Source organism: Symphalangus syndactylus, chromosome 4 (genome assembly GCF_028878055.3).
Source record: "Symphalangus syndactylus isolate Jambi chromosome 4, NHGRI_mSymSyn1-v2.1_pri, whole genome shotgun sequence".
NCBI lineage: Eukaryota > Metazoa > Chordata > Mammalia > Primates > Hylobatidae > Symphalangus > Symphalangus syndactylus.
Genome location: NC_072426.2, coordinates 124,238,058 through 124,262,425, shown reverse-complemented (window position 1 = coordinate 124,262,425; position 24,368 = coordinate 124,238,058). Strand labels below are relative to the sequence as shown.

Sequence of the window (24,368 nt, the reverse complement as noted above, 5' to 3'; positions counted from 1 at the left end):
TGGTATTTCAAGACCACAATCTGGGCAATAGGCATGTTCATTGTTATTGTATTGGTCATTGTTCATACCCCTTTCCGGTTGATAAAACTATACACACACACACACACACACACACACACACACTCACACACATATTACATATTTACATATGAGTGTGTATGTGTATATGTGTGTGTATATATATTTTAAGATAAAATACCTAATTGGTTGATAGTGATACTTCCATTAAGTATGATGTTAGCTGTGGGATTTTTATAGATGCCCTTTGTCAGGTTGAAGAAGTTTCTTTCTATTCTTAGTCTGTTAAGTGTTTTAATAATGAAAGGTATTAGATTTTGTCAGATGCTTTTTTTGTCTATTGAGATGATCATGTGGCTTTTCATTTTATGATATATCACATTTATTAATTTTTGAATGTTAAATCGAGCTTGCATTCCTGGAATAAATCTCATTTAGTCATAGTGTATAGCTGTTTTTATATGTTCCTGGATTTGGTTTGCTAGTATTTTGTTGAGGATTTTTGTGTTCATATTCATAAGATATATTGGTCTGTAGTTTTCTTTTTTGTGATGGTTTTGTCTGATTTTGGCATAAGGTTAGTACCGGCCTCATAGATTTAGTTGGGATGTGTTCTCTCCTGCTCAGCTTTTTGGAAGAGTTTGTGAAGAATTGTATTAATTTATCTTTAAATGTTAGGTAGAATTCACCAGTGAAGCCACCTGACCCTAAGTTTTTTTTTTTTTTTTTTTTTGTGAGTTGATTTTTTTATTACTAATTTAATTCTTGTTGTAGGTCTGTTTGTATTTTGTATTTCTTTTTGAGTCAGTTTCTGTAGTTTGTATCCCTCTGAGGAATTTGTTCCTTTTATCTAAGTTGTCTAATTATTGGCATACAATTGTTCATAGTGTTTCTTTATAATCTCATTTATGTAAGATTAGTAGTAATGCACTCTCATTTCTGATTTTAGTAATTTGAGTCTTCTCTTTTTTTCTTCGTTAGTCTAACTAAAAATCTGTCAATTTCATTTTTTTTGTTGTTGTTGTTGAAGGACCAAAGAAGCCAGGTTATATTGATTTTATTTTAAAAAATATCACTGATTTTATATTGTTAATTTCATTTTATTCTTATTTGTTTCATTCATTTCTTCTGTTATCTTTATTATTTTATTCCTTTTGCTTGCTTTAGGTTTAGTATGCGCTTCTTTTGTAGTGTTTAAGATGGAAGGCTACATTATTATTATTATTATTATTATTATTATTGAGATGGAGTCTCTCTCTGTTGCCCAGGCTGGAGTGCAGTGGCATGATCTCGGCTCACCACAACCTCTGCCTCCCGGGTTCAAGTGATTCTCCTGCCTCAGCCTCCAAAGTAGCTGGGATTACAGGCGCCCACCACCCCACCTGGCTAATTTTTGTATTTTTAGTAGAGACGGGGTTTCACCATGTTGGCCAGGCTAGTCTCGAACTCCTGACCTCAGGGGATCCGCATACCTTGGCCTCTCAAAGTGCTGAGATTACAGGTGTGAGCCACCACGCCTGGCCTACATCGTTAATATTATTATTGAGATGGGGGTTTGCCTTGTGTTGCCCAGGCTGACCTCGAACTCCTGGGCTCAAGCAATCTTCCTGCGTCAGCCTCCTGAGTAGCTAGACCACAGGTGGATCCCGCCAGACATGGCTTGGCTCCTTCTTTTTATGCATGTTCAAAGGTTATATTGTTGATTTAGTATCTTTCTTCTATTTTAAAGTAGGCATTTACAGCTATAAATTCCCTCTGAACACTGCTTTATACATTCCATACGTTTTGTCATGTTGTATCTTCATTTTCATTCATCTCAGTGTATTTTCTATTTTCTTTTTTTCCTTTCCTTTTCTTTTATGAGATAGAGTGTCACTCTTTCAGTCAGGCTGGAGTGCAGTGGTGTGATGATGGCTCACTGCAGACTCTACCTCTCAGGCTCAGGTGATCCTCACAGGTGTCCTGAGACACTGGGACTACAGGCATATGCCATCACACCTGGCTCATTTTTCTATTTTTTGTAGAGACAGGGTTTCGCCATGTTTCTCAGGCCATTCTCGAACTCCTGGGCTCAAGTAATGCACCTGCCTCGGCCTCCTGAAGTGCTGGGATTACAGGTGTGAGCCACTGTGCCTGGCCTAATTTCTTTTCTTCGCTTATTCTTTTATATAGGCTATTTAGGAGTGTGTTGTTTAATTTCCATATATTTGTTGAGTTTCCAAAATTTCTTGCTGTTATGATTTCTAGTTTTATTCCCTTATGGTCAAATGATATACTTTGCGTTCTTTTTATTCTTTTAAATTTATTGAGATTTGTTTTATGGATGAGTAACATGGTCCATCCTGGAGAATAAATATCTTATAGATGTTCGTGAGGTTAGTTGGTTTATAGTGTTGTTCACCTCTTCTGTTTTTCATGTTGATCTTCTGCTGAGTTGTTCTATTATTAAAATAAGGATTAGTTAACCTAATTTTAATTTAGTTAGCATGTTATTTTGTAACTAACAGAACTCTTCAGATACACTCTTCAGATAGAAATGATCATTTGTGATCCAGTTGAAGAGAGTTTATCAGGGCTATGAACACATTAACACTCTAGCAGTGTGAACTTTGCTTATATGGAAACAGTTGGGGAGGCAGTAGAGGAAGACAAGATGGGCGAAGGGCTTGATGGAGGGAGATGAGGGGTCAGGGAAACAGAAGAGGAAAGGAAGCAAAATAATTGTAAGTGAGCAAGTGGAAGATGGACACATACACAGAGATATAAAGATGAATGCATTAAGACTGGGAGGAGGTCAAGGCCCATGCTTCTGTCTGTGCTCCAGGAGGAAGACATTCATGCATACACAGAGAGACAAGATACTCTCAGACAGAGTAAAGCACAGATACACATACTTTCAAGAGAGACACACTCAAAGAAGAGATATGCAGACACCAAGAACCAGAGAGAGATAGGTACAGAAACTCCCTCCACCCCGCCCACCCCACACACAGAGAGAAACAGAGACGGCCTTATAGACAGTCAGGATGAGGCTCAGGCAGACATTGACAGACACAGGCAAAGAGACAGGCTCTTGGGAATGATGTTGGACATGCCCTTTACTAGTTGGATTTTTTAAAGTCCTTTTTTTATTGTTTAAAGCAGTATATGCTCATTTAAAAAAGTATGAAGTAAAAATGAAAGACTGACTGTCTAATTTCCCTCTCCTCAACCCACTTCTTTGAGGTAGCCATTTTTAATAGTTCATTGTCTACCCTTCTTGCAGCACACACACCCATATACATCCTACACATTTTTATATGTATCAGCATCTGTCTTCATTTGTCTCTACCTATGTCTCTCTCTCTAGACATACACACACACACACACACACACACACACACACACATAGAACAGGTTATTTTGTACGTATCTGCTTTTTTTTCTTTAATCATGTATCTTAAACATCTTTCCTTGTCCAATCATGAGTAGTTCTCTGTGAGACCGGTACTGCTCCTTGGAGGTGTTTAGGAAATTTGTTGAGTATTTTTGGCTCTTAGAATGATTTGGACTTGGTAGTGGACAGTTAGTGTTCTGGACTAAGGCTGCTAAGAACCTTGCAATGGAAGATACATTTGCAAACAGCAAGGTGTGATATCCTCTGTTCTCCTGAACTTATTAGACTTTAATTTCATTTTCCATATCAGCATAAACTTTTTGAATACTTTTAACATATGCTGAGTTTTTTTTTAAGAAATATAAGTAAGCTTTAAAGAAGGAAAAATCAAACTTTGTTTTATTTGGGACTTTATGAAGAATTAAAAATCATGTCTAATTGGAATATAATAGTATTTGAGTATCTAATACACACCTGAATCACTGTGCCTTGTTTTTGTAACATACGTTAATGTAGATTCTGTATATAGTTACCAGGATCTAACTACTTTATTATTTGGTTATTTATAAGGATTTCTATATGGAAAAAATACTGAAAAGTATTTTAATTATTTTTCTTTTATTATGGTTAGAGTACTTTGTAGATTTTTGTTGTTGTTTATAGGTAGGTCTTATTATCTGCTGTGTTTCCTCAAGTCTAAGATGCCACGTTGTAAGATTTGTCATTATTTTTATGCAGCATTAAGAAAAAACCCTGCAATTGTAATTTTAGATGCCATTGATTATGGCACATTCTGATCTCTGATCTTTTTAAAAGAATTGATAAAATGGAATGTGTCACTTTTATTTCAGGTTAGTATAGGGGCGTCACAAAGAATTTTTTTTTTTTTTGTAAAAAGACGACGTTGGGTCTAACATAGACTATCAGTGGAGAACTATGAATGAAAATGAAAAACTTCATTTAAAAAATTGCTGTGTTGTATACAACTATACGTATGTGCCATAATTCAGCTAGTTCCTTCTTTTTTTGGAATTAATCCGGGATTTTCTCGTTGTAAGAGATAGAATCTTACATCAAAGTAGCTTAAGTATAAAAGGGAATGATTGGTTCATAGGACCAGGCTAGATCATTGAATGAAGCTGCAAGAACCAGGGAAACCCTGGAAACAGGGAATTGATGTCACCAGAATATTCTTCCTCCGTTCACGGTGCAGCTAGGCCTCCTCTGTCCACATGGCAGGGAAGATATCTGCTGGAAGCCTTCATTTTACATATTTCTCCTACTTTTGACCCAAAGACCAAGAGCCGTTCTTTTTCACCTTATAAATTAAAAAACAATCTTGGTAATGATTTTGATTGGCCTGACTTAGCTCACATTCCCAGTCTTGTATTAATCACTGTGGCCAGTAGAATGGGAAACTATATATTTAGCCACGCCTGACTTAAGTGACCTCTCTGTGACCTGGGTGTGAGGTACTGAGACTTTCTTGTCAGAATTCCATAAAGGGAAGAGGATAGAAGGAAGAGTAAATACAATACAGGCAAAAATAACAGTGTCTATTATAGTGGACATTTTGGTAATTTCCAGTTTATTTCCCTATTGTTAATATAATCTCCATTTTCACATCTGATAAACCTCCCTACATAAGGATATTGGTATGAAATTATTGTAAAGATCTAAAAGTACCTTTTTTTTTTTTTTTTTTTTTTGGTGGAGAAAACCTAATATATAGATCTTTCTTTCATGTGCCCTAAATTTTGGTGTTCTTCAAAGTAAGATTTGTAGAGTTTTCAAATTATGAACTATCAAATTTAACAATGTATTTTAAAATACAGGTAGTTTGGACACATTGAGGGAATCATGATATAAAATATTTGGGGTACTAAAGTATTAAGTAATGTATATGATGCTATAGTTTTAAACACTTATAAACACATAAACTCAAATTGGTTTGAATATGAAATGCATGACATTTTGCTATCTCTTTCATATCCTATGATGTTTGAGTTCAAGTAATGTAAGTTCAGTGGACTTTGACTGGTTGTCACATAGTGAGAGATTTCTGATTTTTGAAATATGTCACTGCTATAAATCACTAGTTTGCTAGATTGAACCAGCAAGCTATTAAAGAACATGACAGTATTTACTGTAGATAAATGCAAATTCAAAAGGTTCTCTGTAGGAAGGTTTAGATGATTTATTAGCCTTCAGTGCACACATGAATCTGAAGTTATGTAACGGATTTAGAAAATTTCATTTCCTGTTTGAAGGTTCAAATTTGCATATTTATTCTATAATGCAAGTATTAGATGTGAGTCAGTAGGATATATAGTTAAACTGTGATATCAATATATGCTTCATCTTTTTTGTATAGTATATGGCAAACATTTTTTCAGGTGTAGGGCAGGTAATTAAATATACTGTTTTTTTTTTTGGCTGGAATAGGGAGGGCGGGATAAGTAAAGAAGCTGGGATTATATATGTCTGTAGGTGGCTTCAGAATTTGAACTTAACGAGAGTTTCCTTGCCTTTTAATTTGGCTCTCATTTTTCTACCAATTGAAGATTCATTTAGGTTAATATAGTTTTCTTTTCAATGGGAAATAATTGGTGGAAAATTAATCCTATGACAATTCATACCTCACATAGAATTACTTATTTTTTAAAACTAGGTCTTCTATTTTGAGATAATTGCTGATTCACATGCAGTTGAAGACATAATGCAGAGAAATCCTTTGTACTCTATCCAGTTTCCCCCAATGGGAAAATCTTGCAAAACTAGAACAACATTGATATTGGTATAATCGAGGTACAGACAGTTTCCTTCTGTTACTCTCTTACAGCTATACCCACTTTCCTCTACCCCATCTTAACCCCTGGCAACCACCAATCTGTTCTCAATTTATATATTTTTGTCAGTTAAAGAATCTCCAGAGGACTGTACGAACTTGAGAAAAAACCAGTTGGTTCTCTGGAGATTCTTCTAGATTGTGGTGTGTGTCAATAGTTTGTTCTTTTTATTGTTGAATAGTATTTTATGGTATGGATGTACTACAGTTTGTTTAACCACTTAGCTGTTGAAGACCTCTGAGTGATTTCCACTTTTTGGCTATTACCAACAAAACTACCGTAAATATTTATATACAGGTTTTTGTGTGAACATAAGTTTTTATTTATTTGGGAAAAATGCCAGGAGTGCACTTGCTAGATTGAATAGTAGGTGCATATTTAGTTTTTTTTTTTTTAAATAGAAATTACCAAACTTTTTCACAGTGGCTATGTCATTTTACATTCCCACCAACAACATACGAATTATCCAGTTTCTCCACATCCTCACCAGCATTTGGTGTTGTCATTATTTTTTCAGTTGTTCTGATTGATGTATAGTGATATCCACTGTGGTTTTAATTTGCATTTCTCTAATGCCTAATGATGTTAGACTTTTTTTTGTGTGTGTTTATTTGTCTTCTTCATGTCTTCTCTTTGGTGAAATGTTCTTCTGCACATTTTCTAATTGGATTTTTTTTACTCTTGACTTTTGAGAGACTATATTTTTTAGATATCATTCCTTTGTCAGATATTTGGCTTGCAGATATTTTCTCCTAGTTTGTAGCTTGCCATTTCATCCTCCTGGAAAGGTTTTTTTGGTGAGCAGAATTTTTAATTTTGATAAAGCCTAATTTATCAATTTTCCCTGTATGGATGTTGCTTTTGTGTCAAGTCTAAAAACTTCTTGCTTAACCCTAAATTCTGAAGATTTTCTCCTATGTTTTTAAAAAAGCTTTATATTTTACATTTAAATCTGTGATCAATATTGAGTTAGTTTTTGTGTAAGGTGTGATACTTAGGTAAAGAAAAGTTCATTTGTAATTGTTCCAGTACCATTTGTTTTAAATACTCTTCTTCCTCCCTTGAATTGCTTTTTGTACCTTTGTTAAAACTGTTCAGCATATTTGTGTAGGTCTAGTTCTGGGTTCTTTATTCTGTCTCATTGATTTATGTGTCTGCCCCTCCACCAGTTCCTCACAGTGTTGATTGCTGTAGCTACATAATAAGTTTTGAAATTGGGTAGATGGATTCTTCCTACTTTATCTTTCTCTTTCAAGATTGTTTTTGGTATTCTAGTTCCTTTGCTTTTCCATATAAATCATACAATAATCTTTTCTATATCTGCAAAAATCTTGCTGGGATTTTGATGGGAACTATGTTAGATCTATATATCAATTTGGGAGGAATTGACAGCTGTACTATGAATGCAGTGTGCCTCTCCATTTATTTAGATCTTCTTTGATTTCTTTCATCATCATTGTTTTCAGCATTCAAGTCCTGTATATATTTTGTTAGATTTACATCTAAGAACTTCATATTTTTGAGCAATTATAGATGGTATTATATCTTAAATGTCATTGCCCACATGTTCCTTGGTAGTATATAGAAGTATAATTGATTTTTTAATGTTTATCTGGTAACCCATTACCTTGCTGAACTCATTATTTCTAGGAGGTTTCTGTTTTTGGAAATGCCTTTGGATTTTCTATGTAGATAATCCTATTATGTGCAAATAGGGACAGCTTAATTTCTTCCTTTCTCACCTGCATGCCTTTTATTTCTTCTTGCTGAATTGCCCTGGCTGAAACTTTCAGCATGAATTTGAATAAAAGTAGTGAGAGTGCACGTCTTAGCCACGTTCCTGATCTTTAGGGGAGAAAATACTCGGTCTTTTATCATTGAGTATAATGTTAGTCGGTCTTTTATCATTGAGTATAATGTTAGTCGTAGGTTTTATGTAAATGCTGTTTATCAAGTTGAGGAAGTTTTTTTTGTTTGTTTCCATTTTTCTGAGTTTTTATCCTCAATGGTGTTATTGAATTTTTGTCAAATACTTTTTCTGCCATCAGTTGATATGATCGTGTGATTGTCCTACCTTATCCTATTAATATGGTGGATTACATTAATTGATTTTCAAATATTAAAACAGTGTTGCGTTCCTGGAATAAAATCTACTTGGCCATGGTGTAAAATTCTTATTTATTGTTGAATTCTACTTGCTAATTTTTTGTTAAGAATTTTGGTGTTTATATTCATGAGGGATATTGGTGTATAGGCTTTTTTTTTGGTACTGTCTTTGTCTGGTTTTAGTAAAATAGTAGCTTCGTAAAATGGATTGAGAAGTTTAAAATTGGCATTAATTCTTTTTTAAACATTTAGAAGAATTATCCAGAGAAACCATGTGAACTTTGAGATTTCTTTTTTGAATTTTAAAATTATGAACTTAATTTCCTTAATAATTATAGGATTGTTCAAATTATTTCATATTGGGCAAGTAGTGGTAGCTTCCAGTTTTTGAGGAATTGGTCCATTTCCTCTAAGTTGTCACATTATATGTTTAGAGTTGTTTGCAGTATTCCCTATTTTTTTCTTTTTTTGCTGCCTCTAAGGCCTGTAGTGATAGTGTTTTCTCCCTGATACTAGTAATTTGTGTTTTCTCCCTGATACCAGTAATTTGTGTCTTGTTTCTTGCTTATTTTTAAGTCCTGCCGAGGTTTGTCAGTTTTATTGATCTTTTCAAAGAACTAGCTCTTCATTGATTATTGTTTTCCTGCTTTCTACTTCACTGACTTCTGCTTTTGTCTTTATTATTTCCTTCTTTCTGCTCGTTTTGGGCTTATTTCTCCTTTCTACTAGGTTCTTAAAAATGGAAACTTAGATTATTGATTTGAGACTTCTGGTTTTAGTGCTATAAATTTCCCTCTCAGGTATGGCCCACAAATTTTGATATATTTTTATTTTGATTCAGTTCATGGTATTTAAAAAATTTATTTGAGACTTCCTCTTTTGACCCATAAACTGTTTAGGAGTGTAATAGTTTCCAAGTGTCCAAATAGTTTCCAAGTGTCCAAGTTCCAAATGTCCAAGTGTTTGGACATTTTTCTGTGATCTTTATCTTTCTGTTATTGATTTCTAGTTTGATGTCATTGTGGTCAGAGAACCCACTCCATATACTTCCAATACCTTTAAATTTGTTGAGTTTGTATTATGTCCCAGAACATAATCTCTAGTCCATAGGCCCTTGTAAACATTTATTCTTCTCTAATGGGGTAGAGTCTTATATAAATGTCAATTAGTTCCTCTTTGTTGATAATGTTATCGAGTTCTTTTAATCCTTTCTGATTTTCTGTTTATTTCTACCAATTATTGAGGAAGGCGCAGTTACTTTTGTAAGATAAAATTAGTAGCTTTCATAATACTATTTATTTCATAATAAATAAATATTGTAGCATTTTATTCTTACAATAAGAAATATGCCGGCTGGGCATGGTGGCTCACGCCTGTAATCCCAGCACTTAGGGAGGCTGAGGCGGGTGGATCACAAGGTCAGGAGTTCGAGACCATCCTGGCTAACACGGTGAAACCCCGTCTCTACTAAAAATACAAAAATTAGCCGTGCTTGGTGGTGTATGCCTGTAGTCCCAGCTACTTGGGAGGCCAAGGCAGGAGAATTGCTTGAACCTGGGAGGCAGAGGTTGCAGTGAGCCAAGATTGTGCCAGTGTACTCCAGCCTGGGCAACAGAGCGAGACTCCATCTAAAAAAAAAAAAAAAAAAAAAAAAGAAATATGCCTTAATTCCTCACTTTTACCATATAAAGCACATAAGGAGATTTTTCCTCAAAAATTTGTCTGTATTTGAAAGTGAATATTCAGATATTAAATCCAAATGACTTGCCTTATTTATATTACTGATGTTGTCATACTGATTATATATGATATTAATATACTTGATAATACAATTATTTATCACCTACACTTTAGGAATGTCAGAAGCAGTGCATAAGTGGGCACTTAGCTGAAACCAAGCAATGTATTTTGGCAACTACCTAGGCTGAAACTGCAGTTTCACTTATCTCTGATTTAAATATAATTGTATTTTTTAAGGAAATGTGGTCATACTGTAAATACTGTCCTGCACCTTTAAAAAATTTAGTATTGTGTCTTGAACATCGTGGCATGCCAGCACATATTGATTTATATTCTTTTTAAAGGCTGTACGATATTCCATTACATGGCCATCTCTTGGTTATAAATATCTCTCTATTGCTGGATATTTAGGCTATGTCTAATGTTTCAGTTTCACAAATAGTGCTGCAATAGATATCTTTATATCTTATTTTCTATATGTAATTTTATAGAAGATATTTATATAGATACTCGAATTATTTGATTCTGCCTTTTTTTCCTTGAACTCTAAATACCTTCCGCATTTCAGACTGACTTGGATATTTGAGATGGAAAAAAAGAACTTTCCAGTTGTATTAGTCCATTTTCATACTGCTATGAAGAAATAACTGAGACTGGGTAATTTATAAAGAAAACGAGGTTTAATGGACTCACAGTTCCAAATTGCTGGGGAGGCCCCACAGTCATGGTGGAAGGCGAAGGAGGAACAAAGGCACGTCTTATATGCGGCAGGCAAGAGAGCATGTGCAGGGGAATTGCCCTTTATAAAACCATCAGATCTCGTGAGACTTATTCACTATCATGAGAACCCCCCACCCCTATGATTCAGTTACCCACCACTGGGTCCTTCCCACGACACGTGGGGATTATGGGAGCTGCAATTCAAGATGAGATTTGGGTGGAGACACAGACAAACCATATTACCAGTATTCAGATTTATAGAGTCATGCCAAAGTACAAACCGTTAGCCATTCTTACATGGAATTTTTTCACTGCTTTTTCTCTTCTTAATACATAGGTGTAGAGTATGATTTTAAAGCCTGGCTATATCTTTTTGTTTCATTTTTCTCATTGCCAAAACTGTCTTCTTGCCATATGAACTATTTTTTTTTCTAATTTATACTTTCTTTTCAGTTTTGTCTGATAGACTTTGAGGAATTGGTGTTGGGTAAGCCAGTCTGCAGTAACTGTCACAAATAATTAAATACAAGTATTATGTAGTGTTGAAACCCACGTTCAGAAGTTACTTACGTTTCATGTTTACAAGAGGTAATTAAATATGATAATCCATGTAAAGTGCTTAGGTAAAGTGCTTATGTAGCTGACAGCAACCACTTATTCTGTGCATTTTTATTATTAGAATATTTGAATTAAAAAATTTATGGTACAGGAATAAATAGCATAATAAAGTTTTCCCCAATTACTGATTTGTAACTGTGCTAGTTATGTATTGCTGTGTTACAAATTACCCCCAAACCTTACAGTGTAAAAACAATGATAAACATTTATCAGCCCAATTTTTCTGGGTCAGGAATTTGGGAGTAGGTTGGCTAGATAGTTTTGGCTCAGGGTCTGTCACGAGGTTGCATTCAAAATGTTGGCTGGAGTTGTAGTCATCTAAAGACTTAACTGGGGCTAGAGGACTTGCTTCCAGGGTTACTTACATGACTGGCAAGTTGGTGCTGGCTGCTGGCTGGAGGACTGTTCCTCTCTAAGTGAACCTCTCACTGAGCTGCCTGAGTATCCTCATTTGTGGTGACTGATTTTCCTTAGAATGAATGATGTAAAGGGAGCCATGAAGCTCTAATGACCTAACTTCGTAAGTCACACATTACTTCTGCGGGCACACAGACCAGCCGTGATTTAAGGTGGGAGGATATCTATCTTGCTTGACTTTTGGACTGACTGGTTCAGAAAGGGATGAGGGGTTAGTGTGATTTTATTTGCTCATATTTTCTTTTTTCCTAAAATAATCTTTTTTTTTTTTTTTTTTTTGAGACAGAGTCTCACTGTTGCCCAGGCTGGAGTGCAGTGGCAGGATCTCGGCTCACTGCAGGCTCTGCCCCCCGGGGTTCACGCCATTCTCCTGCCTCAGCCTCCCGAGTAGCTGGGACTACAGGCACCCGCCACCTCGCCTGGCTAATTTTTTGTATTTTTAGTAGAGACGGGGTTTCACTGTGTTAGCCAGGGTGGTTTCGATCTCCTGACCTCATGATCCACCCACCTCGGCCTCCCAAAGTGCTGGGATTACAGGCGTGAGCCACCGCACCCGGCCTAAAATAATCTTAATTGAAGATGTCTTTTTTGTTTACTTACTAACTTCAATAAGTCATAAAAGGAAATCTGTGAAAAAACAAACAGATTGAGTTAAACTCACCTGAAAAACTTCTGAAGGGCCTACTAAGTGTTTGCTTAAAACAGTTAATTCTGTGATATTTATTCATCCAGCTGCCTATCTAACACTTTAAGCACTTTTGTTTTTATGGATTTAGGGGTCTGGGTGAAGCTTACAATAATAAGCTTCAAGAACATAAACATATTACATCATCAAATGTTTCTCGAAAAACATTTGAAATAGCTGTTGAAGAATGCTATTTATGAAAAAATCTCTTGTTCAAACAGAAACCTGGGAGGCTGAGGCAGGAGGATTGCTTGAGCACAGACGTTCAAGTCCAGCCTGGCCAACATAGTCAGACCCTATCTCTAAATCAAATAAAAGCGAAAAGAGGTTCCATTGTGAAATAACTTGGGAAGTCCATGCATTGGTTATATATCTTCCTTTCAAGATGTCTACTGCACAGTTGCATATTAACGCTCTGGTAATTCTATCATATAAACATCTCTTTACCATTGTTTAATTCATTATTTCTTAGACTTATTTGATCATGGAACCTTTTTTCTTAACACTTTTGTAGACATACCATTATTCTGTGAAAATTTCTAACTCTTATGAAGGGTACAATAAACAATGAGAGGAGATTTCGACTATTTTGTAGCATATTTGGGGATTTAAATAAATATAAAGATGATACTTCTAATTTATTTTCAGTAACATATACTTTGACTAATTTTTGTGTAGATAGTGAAGTTCATACATTTTTCAAATACTTAGCTCACTATTTAAAGAAACAAAAAATCTAACTTAAATAATAGATTATTAGCGAAGGTGTAAGGAAACATGAGACTATGAGTCAGATAGTCTGATTTGTAGTCTTGGCTGTGAATGGACACATTTGTTTTTTTTTGTTCCTTTATTAGCTAGATGTGATAATTGACTAATCTGTATGACTGACAGCGTTCTTGTAAGGATTAGTTATGATAGTAGAAATGGAAATCTTATATGATTGTGAGTTTGTTGATAATATTGCTGAAACTGCTAGGACTTCTGTGCATTCTAAGAAATAGTGAAAGACCAGAATATAGTAAGTAGAAGGAGAACAAAAACTTCAAAGGGAATATCTTCAGTTCAGAATATTAAATGACTATATTGTATTGGTAATATGATGTGTATCATTCTAGTTTACTGTCGGCTGGAGAAGTCAAAATGATTCTCAGAGAGATATTTCTTGAGTTGGGCCTTAAGAAAATGTTAAGGTATGGTTCTTTAAAAGAAGCAAGAAAGAGGGAAGGCAATTGTAGAGAATATCAAATTTAACCTAATTTTCTGAAATGAGAAATTTCTAATACGAGACTAAATGTTCTGTGATTCCTGGGACATGGACATAGTTTTTTACAAGTATGGTCTTAGACAAGGGGCAAGGGAAAACCAGAGTGAGCTGAAATTTTGTCTACCCAACCCATATTATTGTATTCGGTGAAAACATTTTAGAATTCAAGTTGGGTCCTAAAACAGCAGATTTGATTTCTAGTACCTAATAATTAGAAAATATTTTGGACTCATATTTGTGTGAAGTTCTTTAGGTGGGATACGTTGAAAATTTATATTTGTTTCTAGTGACATTCTACATTTACACTTAACTGTAAATCATATTAAACTTACTCTTTTTCTTTTATATAGTATTGAGCCCATAATTTTCTTTACCTGCAAGAAAAACAGTTTACTGTCTTTACCTAGAGAGATTTAAAATCCCAGTAGAGACAAATATTACTAAGAATTTTTTTTTTTTTTTTTTTTTGAGACAGAGTCTTGCCCAGGCTGGAGTGCAATGGCTTGATTTCCGCTCACTGCAACCTCTGCCTCCCAGGCTCAAGCGATTCTTCTGCCTCAGCTTCCCAAGTAGCTGGGATTACAGGCGCCTGCCACCACACCTGGCTAATTTTTGTATTTTTAGTAGAGATGGGGTTCCCCCCGTTGACCAGGCTGGTCTTGAACTTCTGACCTCAGATTGATCCACCTGCCTCTGCCTCCCAAAGTGCTGGGATTACAGACATGAGCCACTGCACCCAGCTACTATATAAGAAATGTTTGTTCCAAAAGAAAATATGGTATTTCCAAAAAAAGTCTGCATTGTATTACCACAATATCTGTAATGTTAAATTTTGTCTAAGAATAGCTTGGCAGCTGGGTGCAGTGAAACATTTCACAATAAAAAATATTTTTTAAGGCCAGGTGCGGTGGCTCGCACCTGTAATCCCAGCATTTTGTGAGGCCAAGGTGGGCAGATCACAAGGTCAGGAGTTCGAGACCAGCCTGGCCAAAATGGTGAAACCCTGTCTCTACTAAAAATACAAAAATTAGCTGGGCATGTTGGCAGGCGCCTGTAATCCCAGCTACTCGGGAGGCTGAGGCAGGAGAATCGCTTGAACCCGGGAGGTGGAGGTTGCAGTAAGCTGATGTTGCTGAACTCCAGCCTGGGCAGCAGAGTAATACTCCACCTCAAAAAATATATATATATATTTAAGTCATTCCATGCTGAAGACATCCCTAGGGCAGGTAGCAGAATACATAATTCAACCTAGAGAGGCACAGGCTGCACGAGAGTCTCTCAGATAAAGCCCCATTGAAAATAAATTTATAATCTAAAATTTAAAAACACATTAAAAAAGCAGCACAGCATGAGGAGTCAGTAGACACACTGAAAGCAAGATTAGGTCCTCAAGACTTTCAAACCATAAAATTTAGAAAATTATAATAAATTATGATATGGAGGCCCTTTCATGTCAAAAAGTCATGAAAGAAAGAAAACAAAAAAGACACTTAAAAGATTATGTAGGAAAGAGAGAGGATTACTAAGCAGATTGGAAAAATAACAACAAATAGAACTTTTAAATAAAAAGACATAGAAATTAACTCAACAGACAGATTGAAAAGTAGTTTAGAAAGAACTGAATAAAGAATGTGGGAACCGAAACACTGGGGAAATTTCCAAAAGATAGCAGAGAGAGGCAAGGAGATAGCAAATACAAAATAAGTTGTATTTTATATATGTGTAAAATATATAAAAGCACTTAAAAAGTGTTAAAAAATAATTAAAAAGATATGTGTAAAATATATAAAAATATATAAAAGTACTTAAAAACTATTAAAATGTATCTGCATATACCCAATACCAGGTTAACAATAGAACAATATTTTTACTTGGAATCTTTTTTTCTTTGCTAAAACAATTATCTTTATTCTAACTTTGTTTTGTTTTGTTTTTTTGAGAAAGCATCTTGCCCTGTCACCCAGACTGGGGTGCTGTGGCATGATCATAGCTCACTGCAGCTTTGAACTCCTGGGCTCAGGCAATCCTCTTGCCTCAGCTTCCTGAGTAGCTTGGACTATTGGCATGTGCCACTTGCCAGGTTATTTTTTTTTTTTTTAAGAGACCAGGTCTTGCTATGTTGCCCAGCCTGGTCTTGAACTCCTGGGCTCAAGCAGTCCTCCTGTCTCAGCCTCTCAAAGTACTGAGATTACAGGCATGAGCCACCATGCCCAGCTCTTATGCTAACTTTGATGTGAGTCATTCCTTTGCTTTTTTTTTAAGTTTATTATCTACTTATATATTCCTCACCAATATATTGTTCTTTTTTGGAAAGCTGAGTACCAATCACAAACCTATTTTTTTGACATTGAAGTTTTTGTTTTTATGGATTTAGAGGTATAAGTTCAGTGTGTTATCTTGATATATTGAGTCATGGTGAAGTCTGGGCTGTTAGTGCACCCATCACCTGAATAGTGCACATTGTACCCAGTAGGTGATATTTTACCCTCACCTCCTTTCCATTATTTGGAGTCTCCAGTGTCTGTTATTTCACTCTGTGTGTCTGCGTGTATCCATTCTGCAAACCTGTTTCTCTAAAGAGAGTACAGTGTTGTAGGAGGGTCTGGGTGAAGATAAGCTGAACAGAGTCTCTGGGTCATGGTCTGGCTTTTCTAAGAGTTCTTGAGAATGCTTACTGGGGAATTTAGTGGGTAACATCAAAAATAAACCCTGGGAGATGTTGGGATGTAATAGTTTGTTAGGGCTGTGTAATAAAGTACTAGAAATTAGGTTGCTGAAACAATGGAAATTTATTGCCTCAGTTCTGTAGGTTAGAAGTCTAAGATAAGTGTGTTGGCATGGTTGGTTCTGTTTCATGTTTCTTTCCTGACTTTTGGTGGTTTGCTGGCAATCTTTGACATTCTTTGGCTTATAGAAGTATCACTGTGATCTCTGTCTTCATTTTCACATGATATTTTCTCTGACATGTGTCTGAGCACAAATTTTCCCTCTTTATAAGGGTAACAGTCATATTGGATTAAGACCCACCCTAATGACCTCATCTTAACTAATAACATCTGTAGCAATCCTATTTCCAAATAAGATCACATTTTGAAGCACTGGAGGTTAAGAATTGAACATACGTCCTCTTGGGGGACACAATTCAACCCGTAACGGGGCATCTGGCAAAGTGTCATAGTGGCACAGTAGTGTAGAGCATATATGAAGCTATCCAGTAAGAATATAGTCAGGGAATAGGCTGTTCTGTGGTTTCTCAGCTTACCAGGGCACATAACCAACTATCAAAGTAGGTCAAAAAAGACACTTTTGGTGAACTAACACCTGCTATGGTATAAGAATGGGGAATAAGGATACGTCATTTGAGATAGTTATAGATAATATATATTTTTCAATTTCTGAGAAAATGCAGTGAATAGCATCTATATTAGTCAGAATAGAGGCTTTTAAATGATAGAATAGAAGGCCCAAATTAACAGTGGTTTCTGCAAAACAGAAATGTATTTGTCCTTCAGGTGAAAGTCTGGGTAGCGGGCTAGTGTGGCAGTTCTATGATTGTCAGGATCTATAGATCGATTTGCTCTTTTATCTTCAACATATGACACCTTCAATTCCAAGATGGCTACTGTAGCTCTTGCCACTATTCTGCATCTTAAGCAGTAGGAAGGAGTGTAGTTGGAAAAAGGGGATAGGTTTCTTTCTTTAAAGAATAATACCTAGAGGTTGCATGTGTTACTGCCTGTTGGTCAGAACTTGGTCACATGGCTGATCAGGAATGCTTTTCATTCAAGAAAAGCTGGAGAGTGAGATCTTTTTCCTGGGCTCCATGTGCCAAACTAGAAACTCTTTATTAAATAATTATGGAAGAAGGAAATATAACCTGGGAGTCAGTGCAGTGTGTGTCACAGCTTTGTAATTTTCCCTCAACTTCTCCTTGTTAGTAAGTTTCCAGTGGCTGTAAACATATACAAGGTCACATTCACTTAGGAAAGGATTCCTGGGGAAAAATTGGATATCTTGAGATTGACACTTTTAAAACCTGAATGTGTTTCTGAAGGATGTAGATAAATAAAAGAAGCTTACTCTTAGTTAATTTTATAAATAAATAGGTTCAGAGAAAAAAGCAATTTTGACATTTTTAGACAGGTGCTAACTACACCTGTCATAATAGATAGGTCACAAGAAAGTATCTAGTTAGGGTCAGAAGCTGTGGTTACACCCTGTCCTTTTGTTTTTTTTTTAAGCTATACCATACTCCTGCCCCATCTTTGAGGAAAAATTTAGCAAGTTTCCAGTGAGTGGTCCAGGGAGAACAGAGCTTTACTTTGAAGTATTTGAATTTTCTGTGATTCGCACAGTATTCCAGTTGTATTAATCTTTTGAAAAGAAGATAATTATTTTTGATCTCCATGTTTGGTCTTTTGATTTTCCAAATATACAAGTAATTTAGATTAGTGACTAATGTCAGCTTAAGGTATTTTATTAGTATAACTATTGAGAAGAAAAATAATCATGCTCAATTAAAGTCCTCATACAAAACTTATAAAGATTTATTTGAATTCTTCAAATAAGTTGCTTTGAAATTTCTATAATCTTATACATTAAAGTATAACCTATAGAAAGCATGTTATGCCACCCTGAAGGCTGCTATAAAAATTGTTTATGAAGTTCAGGCCAAGACTAAAATATGTTGAAATGGAGAGTTTTGAAAAATGTTCTATACAGCAAAGGAGACCAAATCATGCTAAAATGTAGAAAAAGACTATACATCAGTTTCCATGCTACATTATTCAAAAAATACAACCATAAAAAAGGTAATAAGATTACATTTTCACATTTCATGGCTAGTAAAGTGCATTAGGCTGCTCAGATATTCATAACTTACTGTGACATTTGGGAAGATTACATTTTGTAGTACAGAGCCATTACCACAGCTCAGATAATAACTAGCCAATGCCTGTACCTGGATTATGATCCCTGTCATTGGAAACAAATTTGTGTTTTGAAGGTTGATCAGCTTCAAATAACTATTAGAAAGGGTTAACATGACATACTGTAGACCCTGTGCATGTTTTTTAGGTATAATAGATATGCATACATATAGTATATCAAATATGCGACGCATTTGTATGTACAAATTTCTGCCATCAATTTTCTCCTTGAAAGGCATATTTTATAGTATTTAAAGCAATGGAGGAATATTTAAAACACCTGTCTGGATATTGCTCTTACCGTATAATCTCAGTTTAAAAGCTGGCGAAATATTTGGGGCTTTTTTTGGAAATTACTTTCAAAAATCTATAGCTTCTTGAAAGGGTGGTTACTTATAGGAATGATTGATGTAAGTAATATTAAGGTGAAGGTAAGGTCTCTTATGTTAGTTGTAACGAGGTTTTTGACCAATTTAGATAGCATGGAGGATACATAATTGTTAGAAGAAAATTTCACACTATTAAAACTCTCTCCAGACATTATCTTCTTGGCAGTAAATTGTTTCAGATATATTGGTTGGTTTCCCTTATATTAAATGATGTACAATTGTATGTGGGTGTTGTAAGAAGTACCTTATTGTATTCAGTGGACAAGGTTTAGTTTCTGTCTTCTAGAAAATACTGTTGAAGAGTTTGTCTTTTTTACTATGTATCTAGATGATTTTCATAAAATATTTTCTCTTTGAGCTTTCCTTTCACTAAAAAGTTATTTCAAAATTATAATCATATAATTATGGAATTATTAGTTTCGTATGGCCTTAGAGATTTTTGTTTTTTTCTGCTACCTTTCTGAATCACTGCAATTCTTTTGCACAAGAAGTTTTTCTTGTGTCTGAAGATTCTGTCACTCCTTAATTTTACATTCTTCTGTGTGGATTCTTTTAAATTATCTTCCTGAGAATACTGGTGTTCTTGGACCTGGACCAGACCTTTCTACTGCTAAAATTGATTAAAAATTATCTTTACCAAATTTACAGGTTGAAGTTCATGGAATTAATTTTCTCAGTTTTGAACTTTTCCTCTTAATCTTTCTTAATCATTGGCATCTGCTGGTGATTGTTATTACCCACATTTAATAAAAGATTGTCTTGACTTAACACAATTATATGTTTAGTTAGTATTACCATGTTGCTTTCTGGAAATATTTCAACAGGAGTGTATGAAAGTGTCTGTTTAATCTTGTTCTCACCTACTTTGAGCATTAATAATTTCAAACAAAGTTAAATTTATTTAGTATTTTTTTTTGCATGTGTCATTTGGATTTTTTTTTTGTGAATTGACTGTTCATGTCTTCCTAAACATTTTTTTCACCAAATTGAAAATACTTTCTGTACCACTTTTTATTTCTACAGCTTAATGATTTTTGTACTCTTTGAGAATTTCTTATATTTTTTGGCTTCTAATTTAACTTTTGATATTTTAAGTTATCTAGAATTTATTTTGGCATATTTTGTAAGATAAGGATTCAGTCTTAATTTTTTAAAATGAAAATTTCATAGCTCCGTTTAATGCTTGTGATGACACTCTAATCCTATATTGAATTTATTTGTACCAACCTTTTATTTTAATTAGATTATTTTCTGTCTAGTACCATACAGTTTTAATAATTATGTTATACCATTTGTTTAATGATTCTAGTATTCTTTTTGTATAGAATTTCCCTTCACTTTTTTCATATACTTAATTCCCAGATAGAAATTAGAATCACTATAAGTTTCAGAAAAAAAATCATATTGGAATTTTAATGGTAATGTGCTGAATTTATAATTTGTGAAAAGTTAACAACTTGAAGTGATTTAATATTCCCTTCCAGAAACATGTCTGTTCATTTATCAAAAGTGGAAAAAAATTTTTTTACTTTCAAGTCTTGTGTATGTTTTAATTCACTCCTAGATACTTTATACTTATGGTTGGTATCAGAAATGTTGTTTTAAAACTCTTGTATTTTCTATTAGATATTATAGGTATTTAGAAAAACTTATGAGTGTTATGTATTTTATATTCATACGAAATGACATTTTGAGCTGAAGTTACTACTTGGTGTCATTCCTATATTATATATTTTCATGGAGAAAGAGATTTCCAGTTTGGAAACCAGAAGTCTGGTATTTTCTTTTCTTCTTCCTTTTTTTTTGTGAGACAGTTTTGCTTTGTTGACCAGGCTGGAGTGCAATGGGGCAATCTCGGCTCACTGCAACTTCTACCTCCTGGGTTCAAGCGATTCTCCTGCCTCAGCCTCCTGAGTAGCTGGAACCACAGGCCTGCACCACCACGCCTGGCTAATTTTTTTTTTTTTTTTTTTTTTTTTTTTTTTTTTTTTTGGTGAGACAGAGATTTACTCTTGTTGCCCAGGCTAGAATGCAATGGCGTGATCTCGGCTCACCGCATCCTCCGCCTTCCAGGTTCAAGTGATTCTCCTCCCTCAGCCTCCTGAATAGCTGGGATTACAGGCATGTGTCACCATGCCCAGCTAATTTCATATTTTTAGTAGAGACGGGGTTTTGCCGTATTTCCCAGGCTGATCTCGAACTCCTGACCTCAGGTAATCCACCCGCCTCGGCCTCCCAAAGTGCTGGGATTACAGGCGTGAGCCAGTGCGCCTGGCCTAATTTTTTTTTTTTTTTTTTTTGAGACAGAGTCTCGCTCTGTTGCCCAGGCTGGAGTGCAGTGGCGCAATCTCGGCTCACTGCAAGCTCCGCCTCCCGGGTTCACGCTTTTCTCCTCCCTCAGCCTCTCCGAGTAGCTGGGACTACAGGCGCCCACCACCACGCCTGGCTAATTTTTTTGTATTTTTAGTAGAGACGGGGTTTCACCGTGGTCTCGATCTCCTGACCTCGTGATCCGCCCGCCTCGGCCTCCCAAAGTGCTGGGATTACAAGCGTGAGCCACCGCGCCCGGCCTAATTTTTGTATTTTTAATGGAGCTGGGGTTTCACCGTGTTGGCCAGGCTGGTCTCGAACTACTGACCTCAGGTGATCCACCCACCCTTGCCTCCCAAAGTGCTGGGATTACAGACGTGAGCCACCGCCCCCAGCCATTTTCTAAATAAGCAATTAAAAAAGATTTCTGTAGGATATAAGACACAGTGTTCCTGCAAATACGGGTAGGCTATTTCTGTCTTATTGATCACTGTTTTACTATTTCCTCAGGGCCTGGCATACTGTAGGCATTCAGTAAAAGTGTGTTGAATGAGTTTATAAATTTATTATATAGTAGAGGTTTGTATTTTTGATTGTTTTCTGTAGATGTGTTGTATCTGTTATTTTTTTACTAAAGTATGTTCTGTGAAGGCCAATATCTAGCCAATGTGCCTCAATATGTAAGTATGAGATTTTTACAGCTTGAGCCCATCTTGGTAGGTTTCGTATGTATTCTGATTGCATGGTGCCTGCACTGTGCCAGTTGTTAAATATTTGAATAATGCCTCTGCAATGTCATTGTTATATTGTGCTTAATTATTTTTGACTCAGTGAGTAATTTGTTAGAAATAGGTTACTTGAGAAATCCCAAACTTTTGTATTCATACCATTTGTATTTATGATGATTTCATAAGCTCTACAGCTCATATCAGTGGTGTTTTGTGCATTTGCTTTTTTTTTTTGAGACAGGGTCTCGCCCTGTCGCCCAGGCTGGAGTGCAGTGGCACAATCTTGGGTTGCTGCAACCTCTGCCTTTCGGACTCAGCCATTCTCCCACCTCAGCCTCCAAGCAGCTGGGACTACAGGCACATGCCACCACACCCAGCTAATTTTTTGTTTTATTTTTGGTAGAGATGGGGTCTCGCCATGTTGGTTCAAGACCCCAGTCTGGTCTTGAACTCTCTGAGTGCAACTAATCTGCTCTCTCGGTTTCCCAAAGTGCTAGGATTACAGGCATAAGCCACCCTGCCTGGCTACATTTGCTTCTTTTTTAATTGTTTTTTTTGAAATAAGTAATATGTGTTCATGGCACAAAATTCAAATTGTTCAAAAGTGTATGTACTAAAATCTTTTTTTTTTGCCTTCAATGCAATAGATCTTTTCCAGAGACAGTGAATATTTAGTTCATTCTTAGACATATTTAGCACATGCATAGGTCTATGTGTAAATGATTTACATTCAAATTATAGCCTACTGTTCACACTTTTCTCCACCTTGATTTTCTCACTTAAAGTATCTTAGAGATCTTTTCGTATCATGTGGAGTGGCCTCATTCTTTTCTATATGTACATCACATTTCATTGTATAGTTATATACAACTTCATTAACTTTTTTTTTTTTTTTTTTTGAGACAGAGTCTTGCTCTGTTGCCCAGGCGACTCACTGCAACCTCTGCTTCCCGGGATCAAGCAATTCTTGTGCCTCAGCCTCCCAAGTAGTTGGGATTACAGGCACGTGCCACCATGCCTGGCTAATTTTTGTATTTTTAGTAGAGGTGGGGTTTCACCATGTTGACCAGGCTGGTCTTGAACTCCTGACCTCAAGTGATTCACCCACCTTGGCCTCCCAGAGTGCTGGAATTACAGGAGCGATCCATCACGCCAGGCTGTCATTAACCTTTATCTTGTAATTAAAAAAAAGTCAATACAATGAAGTTCTTGTATCTAACATCATTATCTAAATGTGTCTATAATATACATTCTAGTAGTTTGCTGTTTCAAAAATAAAAAATTTTGATATTACCAAATTGCTATTTTTTTGTTTTTCTTTTTTTTGTTTTGAGACAAGGTCTCACTCTGTCACCCAGTCTAGAGTGCAGTTATGTGATCTTGGCTCACTGCAACCTCTGCCTCCTGGGTTCAAGCAATTCTCGTTCCTCAGCCTCCCAAGTAGATGGGGCTACAGGTGTTTGCCACCATGCCTGGCTAATTTTTGTATTTTTAGTAGAGAATGGATTTTGCTATGTTGCCCTGGCTCATCTTAAACTCCTGCGCTCAAGGGATCCACCTGCCTTGGCCTCCCAAAGTGCCGGGATTACAGGTGTGCGCCATTGTACCCAGCCCCAAATTGCTCTTAATAAGTCATATTGTACCTGTTTCCTCAACAACAGCAATGTATGACAGTACCTGTTTCCTCATGTTCTTGCACATACTGTGTATTATTTTTATATGTTAGAGATTTGGAATTTGTCAAATATATAAAAATGGTATATTAGTGTATTTTTAATATTCATTTTGTAAGCAAAGTTAGGTTTCATGTTTTAGTGCCACTTTTATTTACCTTTTTGTTCATTGCCTTTGCCTAAATTTTCTTTTTTTTAACACCCTAGTTCCCAGAAACAGATAAATTTTCTTTTAAAAAATTTTTTTCAGGAAGCTATTTGTGCTTATGTAATGATATGTGTTGCAAATGATTTTTCTAAGTATTTAATTTACTTTTTGATTTTTTTTTTTGCATATAGATTTTCTAATTATTATACAGTTAAGTATGTCAACATGAAGTCCAGAAGTCTTAAAAACTCTTAGTTAGAAAAGCTTTTACCACTTGAAGTGATAAAATGTTTCTTGTATCATTTCATTCAGTGCTTTTATTTAATTAATTTTTATTTTTAGAGACATGTCCTGCTCTGTCACCCAGGCTAGGGCTCAGTGGCGTGATCATAGCTC

The 24,368-nt window shown here is 35.6% G+C and overlaps 1 protein-coding gene across 6 annotated transcripts in view; it reads left to right on the top strand.

The window, feature by feature from the left end:
* The window catches only part of LRBA (LPS responsive beige-like anchor protein), a 786,161-nt gene that overhangs the window by 61,232 nt on the left and 700,561 nt on the right, over positions 1-24,368 (top strand). The window lies entirely within an intron of this gene.